This window comes from Pelodiscus sinensis, chromosome 31, assembly GCF_049634645.1.
Source record: "Pelodiscus sinensis isolate JC-2024 chromosome 31, ASM4963464v1, whole genome shotgun sequence".
In the NCBI taxonomy this organism is placed as follows: Eukaryota; Metazoa; Chordata; order Testudines; family Trionychidae; genus Pelodiscus; species Pelodiscus sinensis.
The window spans coordinates 9,897,505-9,905,060 of NC_134741.1; the positions used below are offsets into that span (position 1 = coordinate 9,897,505).

The 7,556-nt window shown below is 50.8% G+C and overlaps 1 non-coding gene across 1 annotated transcript; it reads left to right on the forward strand.

Moving 5' to 3' along the window:
- Positions 1-631: 631 nt before the first annotated feature.
- On the forward strand, positions 632-713 carry TRNAS-GCU (transfer RNA serine (anticodon GCU)). Its single transcript has one exon. It is a non-coding gene; the product is annotated as a tRNA-Ser (tRNA).
- The last annotated feature ends 6,843 nt before the right edge of the window (positions 714-7,556 follow it).

Consider the following 7,556-nt stretch of genomic DNA (forward strand, 5'->3'; position numbering starts at 1 on the left):
GCGCCGAGCCAGACTGTGACTAGACAGCTCATCTCTGGGCACCCAGGGGCTACATCTACTCTGCAGGCTTCTTGCTCAAGAATGGCCGTTCTTGCGCAAAAACTTGAGGAGCATCTACACTGCATGCGCGTTCTTGAGCAACTAAATTTATGGCAAAACATAGGAAAAGAGGGCTTCTTGGGCAAGAGTTATTCCTCTCCCCATGAGGAATATACCCTCTTGTGCAAGAGCTCTTGCACAAGAAGGTAGTATGAATGGGCAAGAGGGTTTTTTTGTGCAAGAAACCCCTATGGCTAAAATGGCCATCAGAGCTTTCTTGCACGAGAGAGCGTGCACACTGTCACGGACATTCTTGCGCAAAAGCACATGGCGCTGTGGACATGCTCTTGCACAAGACATTTTGCGCAAGACCTCTTGCACAAAACAGTTTTTGTGTAAGAAGCCTGCAGGGTAGATGTAGCCAGGGGGTGTTTGGGTTTTTTACGAGCACTGAGCTTTGTACAACAGCCCAGGGAACATTGTGAAAAGCCAAAACCTTCCAGCCCTGGATGTCCCCGGCCAGCCAGCGAGTGGCACAAAGGTTCCTGGCAGTGCTGGCTTTGGGTAATTGGTAACAAACTCTTACAGCTCAGATGAGGTGACCGAGTGGTTAAGGTGATGGACTGCTAATCCATTGTGCTCTGCATGCATGGGTTCAAATCCCATCCTCATCGGGATCCTGCAACCCTTCCTCTTGCTTCTCCCAGATCTCTCTTCAGTTCAGTGCCAGCCCCTCCTGTGCCCCTGCCTGCCCCAGCCCCTCCTACTGCAGCCTGGGGAAAGGGGAAATCTCCACAGAGACACTCCCAGATGGGGCCCTCAAGGGGAAACCTCACAAAGGAGATTCCAGGAAGCCAGGCCAGGGGGGTCTCTGAGATGCCCCAGCCCTGCAACCTGTCCCACCTGGCTGTTGCCATGGCCCCTCTGTGAGGTCACTGCCTCCCAGCCAATGAGCTGAGGTGCTGCACAAGGCCCTTGTGATGTCACTGCTGCCTTGCAGGCTCATGTCCTGCCCCTGGCCAGCCCCTTGGCATGTGTGAGCTGCTCCCCCTCTGCCCCCCTCACTCAGGGCTGGTTCTGGGGCTCAAGCAGGGAACATCAGAGGCTGCTCAGGGTGCCACATGCCCACAAGGTCACCTTTTAAATGTCAGGGCAAGCCAGGATCTATCCCGTCCCTTCCCCAAGACCCCCACCCCTTTGCTGAGCCCCTGCCCTCCCCAAACCTTTCCATGGACTCTTGGTTACTAATGGACACTCACCACTAATGACATAATCACACCCCAGCCATTTTGCTAGGGCTGCAGCTGGGGAGAACAGTTTAATTTAAATAAACAGATTAAGCACTTGAACTGTCTCATGTTAGTTGATCAAACTTCATTTGAAATAAAGGAAAACATTATGGCCAGCACACAAGGTTTCAATGTTGCTTTATTTATGGCAGGGGTGGGGAACCTTTTTTTGGTCGGGGGCCACTGATCCACAGAAAAATTGGGGGCCACAAAAGTGAGAAACAAAAAAACTCCTGCAAAGGCCCCCAGCCCTCTCTGATGTGGCCCTCAACTAAGACACCTCACTCCTCTGGCGTTCCAGCCCCCATGGCGTGAGGGGAAGGGACAGGGAGGACTGAGGTTCACATTTATTTTTCTGGGGCTGCAGAACTAGTGGATTTTGTGGACCTGCTTAGTCTATTGGTTTCTAATCAAAAACCTGAACCACTCAGCCGCCTCACCTCTGATCTTAGCAGTGTCAGAGGGCCGGGGAAACTGGGAAATAGTCCCAGTGCCCAGGCCTGATGGCACCTGCCCCACAGAATTCACATGGCAAACCTGGCTCCCTGAGCACAGGAGGAGTTGGGGGCTCATTGCTGGACCGTGGGGTGAAGCAGTAAACCAGCCCCCTCCTGTGGGGCTGTGAGTGTTGCTGTCCCTGCTGTACAGACAGGGCCATGGAGACAGGGAGAGATTCACTGTACAGGCCAAGATCACCCAGCGAGTTAGAGCCCAGCTCTGCCCCCAGCGTCCTGCCCCACCCACTGACATGCTGACTCCCTCGCTGCCATGGGGCTGTTTGAATTGGCCTCTTCTCTCTGGAACCAGGGTTAAGCCACAGCTGAGGCTCTGGGCAGGGGGCTGGGTATGGGGGGTCTGAGTGTGGGAGGGGGCGCATGTGTTCCTCTGGCTCAGCTTTTCCCTTTCTTCTACCCCAGCAATTGCCCTGCTGCAAAGCAGAGTGAAGAAACCAGGGGTGCTGTGAGCTGCAGTGCACCAAGGGGGATTCTGCACTTGCTGCCTTGGGAGCCAGGGTCACATTGCAGAGCTCCCCCAGGGACGTCCCACGGTGCCACCAGCCCCAACCGCTCTCCCTGCCATTGGCAAGGTGGCTGCGTTTTATCCTCCCCCTTCAGTAACAGCTGGCCATTCCCCACCCATCCCCAACCCCTATGGGACCCGCTCCCTTCCCCAGGAGCAGCGTGAGCCCCAGAGTGCTGAGGTTGCAGCTATGGGAGACAAGCCCCTGGCTTCAGGAGGGAGATTACATAGCCATGGAATAAGAGGGAAGGTCCTTTCTTGGATTGAGAACTGGTTAAAAGACAGGAAACAAAGGGTAGGAATAAATGGTAAATTTTCAGATTGGAGATGGGTAACTAGTGGTGTACCTCAAGGGTCAGTCCTGGGACCAATCCTTTTCAACTTATTCATAAATGATCTGGAGAAAGGGGTAAGCAGTGAGGTGGTAAAGTTTGCAGATGATACAAAACTGTTTAGGATAGTCACGACAGAAGCAGACTGTGAGGGACTCCAAGAAGATCTCACCAAACTGAGTGATTGGGCAACAAAATGGCAAATGAAATTTAATGTGGATAAATGTAAAGTAATGCACATCGGGAAAAATAACCCCAACTATACGTACAGTATGATGGGGGCTAATTTGGCTACGACAAATCAGGAAAGAGATCTTGGAGTTATCGTGGACAGTTCTCTGAAAACTTCCACACAGTGTGCGGCGGCGGTCAAAAAGGCAAATAGGATGCTGGGAATTATTAAGAAAGGGATAGAAAATAAGACCCAGAATATCTTACTGCCCCTGTATAAAACTATGGTACGCCCACATCTTGAATACTGTGTACAGATGTGGTCTCCTCACCTCAAAAAAGATATTTTGGCCTTGGAAAGGGTTCAGAAAAGGGCAACTAAAATGATTAGGGGTTTGGAACAGGTCCCATATGAGGAGAGGTTAAAGCGACTGGGACTTTTCAGTTTAGAAAAGAGGAGACTGAGGGGGGATATGATAGAGGTCTATAAAATCATGAGTGGTGTGGAGAGGGCCGATAAAGAAAAGTTATTTATTAGTTCCCATAATAGAAGAACTAGAGGACACCAAATGAAATTAATGGGTAGCAGGTTTAAAACTAATAAAAGAAAGTTCTTCTTCACACAGCGTGTAGTCAACCTGTGGAACTCCTTGCCAGAGGAGGCTGTGAAGGCTAGGACTATAATAGAGTTTAAAGAGAAGCTGGATAAATTCATGGAGGTTAGGTCCATAAAAGGCTATTAGCCAGGGGATAAAATGGTGTCCTTGGCCTCTGTTTGTCAGAGGCTGGAGAGGGATGGCAGGAGACAAATCGCTTGATCATTGTCTTCGGTCCACCCTCTCTGGGGTACCTGGTGCTGGCCACTGTCGGTAGACAGGATACTGGGCTAGATGGACCTTTGGTCTGACCCAGTATGGCCGTTGTTATGTTCTTATGTTATGTTCTTATGACAAGATGTCCAGCTGTTGTGTTTCACTCATGGCTAGTGTGGGGTGACCCACACTCTGGGGACAGCTGGAGGTGCCTCCTGAAAGCTGCTTTTCAGAGGGGTATGATCAGCCCTTCTTGTGTTTCTGGCGCCTTCCAAGAGCTTGAATCTTGAAACCAGATATATGTGGCTTCCTAAGCCAGAGCTTGTGGGTTCAAGTCCTGTCTGGGGTGGCAGTTGTACTGTTGCCTAGTAGATGCAAAGTCTCTTAGGCTTCCTCTTTGCCATGGCATCTGTGAGACGTTTGAACACTGGGCAAGTGTCCCCTGGAATTGCCGTTTCCCCCAGACAGGACCCCTCAGGAGCAGACAGTGACACTGGTAGGTGCAGACAGGAGTGTTTCCTAAAAGCTGAGGTGTGTAAAGTGAGGTCACTTGAAGAGATGCATGTGCTGGCTTCTCTGTATGCACCTTGGCACCTGTTACCCATCGGTACCTGCCACCTCTCACTCCCCTGCCAGCACCCAGACAGAAGGCCAGTGCACATGGAGCCAGCGACCGTAGCGAGGGAGGCAGCTGCAGCACAATTCCAGGCCTGGGGCACATTGAATAACTGTTTGAAATATTTTTAAAACAAAAAAATATGAAAAACTTTAGGCTCCATCTACACTGCAGGCTTCTTGCACGAGAACTGTTTTGGGCAAGAGTTCTTGTGCAAGAGCAGGTCCACACAGCCACACCCTTTCCCCCAAGAGGGAGGGAGAGCTGAGTGGTTTGAGCATTAGCTCCCTAAACCCAGACTTGAGAGCTCAGCCCTTGAGAATGACCATTAGCCCTGCCATGAGTGCAGGGGGTTGGACTAGATGACCCCTCAAGGTCCCCTCCAGATCTATAGGGTGGTATATCTCCTTATAAAGAGCGTCCATGGCAGTGTGGATGCTCTCTTGTACAAGAAACCTCTCAAGGCCATTTTAGCCATCAGGGTTTCTGGTGTAAGAAATCCCTGTTGCCTGTCCATACTGCCTGGCCTTCTTGTGCAAAAGGGCTTGTTCATTATGGGGAGAGGAATAACTTTTACACAAGAAGCCCTCTTTTCCAATGGTTTACTCTACATTTTCTTGCACAAGAATGCACATGCAGGGTAGACACTCCACACGTTTTTGCACACGAACAGTGGTTCTAGTGCAAAAAGCCTGCAGCATAAACATAGCCATGCAGTGTGAAAAACTTCATAACAACAAGCCCCACAACAGCAGGACCCACTGAAATTTGAACTCAGATTGTAGGATTCAAAGTCCTGTGTGCAGCCCCTTACACCATGGGACCCATAGAGTGGACTATGCATGGGGCACCTGGGATATTCAGCTCTCAGGCTGGCCTCTGCACTCCTGGCTTCCCTCCTGCTGCTTCATCTCCCTGGCTATGACTAAACTGACCATTTATTCTGGAATAAGCTTTTCTTGAATAGTTATTCTAAAATAGCTTATTTCGAACTAGCACCGCTACACTGCAGGGAAACCTCAGAATAGTCTGAGGCAGGCTCCCCAGTGTAGACGAGCTACCTTGATTTAGAGCCCCAGGAAAAATAACTTAGAATGGTCTTGAGGAGGGGCTAGTTCAAACTCGCAGCAGTGGCGCATCTACACAGGCCTTATTTTGAAATAGCTAATTTGGAACAGGTGTTATTCTTTGTAGAATGAGGTTTGCAGAAGTCAGAATAATCCGTCTGTTACTTCAGAATTATTTCAAAATAATGCAATTACTGTGTAGACTCTTGCATTGTTGTTGTGGAATAACAGCCATTGTTCCAAAAGAACTTTTGTGTGTGGACAGAACCTGTGCAGTCCAAGAAATGTGATTGGCTGCAATCTTTTTATCAATTACAGTGGAAGACTCTGAAGACATAGACCACATTGGTTGCCTTCTGTTAAGGCCAGGCTGAAGAATCACTCCTTCAAGCTGGAGTTAAACCAGCAACCTAAGGATCACTTGCCAATCACACACTACAGTCCTCTGCTCTGCCAGCTGAGCTATCAAAGGGTACTTGCTTAAGCCTGCCTTGTCCAGGTTGTCCCTTCTACAAGTCTCGGGGCAAATGATCCCCCCCAAGTAGATGGCATTGCTGATGAGGGGCAGAGGAGCACAGGAGCTGTCACAGGTACTTCACATGCAGACAGACCCCCCTGAGTGAAACCTGAGCTAGATCCATCCATGTCACAGCAAAAGGAAGAAAGTTGGGTTCTTCTCATGTGTCTTCTTTGTTCCAGAGTCTCTAGGGGTGCGGTCGGGGCAGGTCCACAAACAAACAAACCACTTGAATGAACTTCGGTCTACAAATACACAGAAACACCTGTGAGGGTTTCCTTGACTCTACTTAAATGTTGACAGAAATTTTGTTGCTAACTCCTTGGCCAACTCAGATTGCTGTGGGGTTAAGAAATTATCTCTCCTTAATTCTGTGCCCTCAGAAAGGGAGCAAATTGAAAAAGGCAAGGTCCTCTTCTGGGGACTCCAACCCAAACCTGAGGACCAAGGGATTTACAAGCACGATGATCAATGTTTGCTGCACTTCTCCCTCCCGCAAACTATGCCAAACCTCAAATGCACCTCTACAGCCCCAGCAGCTGGGGGAGATGTGCATGTTACAGCCTCTGCCCACTGAGCTGTAGCTTTCTGTGCCTAGGGAGCCAGACACTGCCAGGGCGGGAGGGAAATGGGGAATGGCTGCACCTTGGGAGTCAAAGGTGTTGTCTGGGACCATACAATAGAACAGTTTCACCAAATTCCCTAAGGAGGGCACCATGGCTCAGTTGGTTAAAGCAACTGCCTAGTAAAAAGGAGATCCTGCGTTCAACTCCCAGTGGTGCCTTTCAATACCCTTTTACCACATTTTCCTATGTGTTTCTGGGACACACAAGAGGCCTCCCCTGTCCACCCATGGAATTGCTGGTTCAGAAAAAGGCTGATTGGAGAGGAGTGTTGGGAAGAAGGAAACCACAAGTGAGAAGCACCTGATGCCCACAGACCCTGACTCTCCATGGCTGCAGGAGCTGCAAAGGTTGCACCCTCAGGCTCTCTAGGTGCTGACACCCCCTGTGAATCACAAGGGTGCGTGGTGCTGGCTCTCCTGTCTCAGCAATTGAAGTCAGAGCCCTGCCTTGCCAGTGCCAGTCATGGCAGCCTCTGCACCTGCTCCAGGCTTGTGGTTTCCTTCTTCCCAACACTCCTCCCCAATCAGCCTTTTCCTGAACCAGCAATTCCATGGGTGGCCAGGGGAGGCCTCTTCTATGTCCCAGGAGGACCTAGGAAAATGTGAGCTGCCACCGCACATGAAGCCCTTGCCGCTGCCGGAGCCACTCCCTGTGCTCAGCGGCCGGCTGCTAGCATGTGCAGGCTGGGATGCTGTGTGCAGGCAGCCTGCACGTGAAGGATATGATGTAGTGCACTGTGAGCGGAATGGCGTGGCCCCATTCCTGCCTCCCTTCCCACGCTGATCCAGTGGTCAAAAGGGGCTGTGGCTGCTTCTGACTGGGTAGGAGCTGGGCGGCAAGATGCTGGCAGCAAGAGATTCCGGCTGCTTGTTTCCCCTGGGTCTCAGTGCGCCATGTCGACCGCCAGCCACCTTGACCAAACCTCAAACCAGCTGGACTAGCCAGCCCACATCACAGTGAGTCGCTAGTGGCCCTGTCAGAGAAGAGCCCTTGGCAGCTGCAGAGATGTCTCTGCAGCTTTCTGAGGCACCTTTCTTGAAAGGGCCACTTGTGAGCTGTATTTCCAT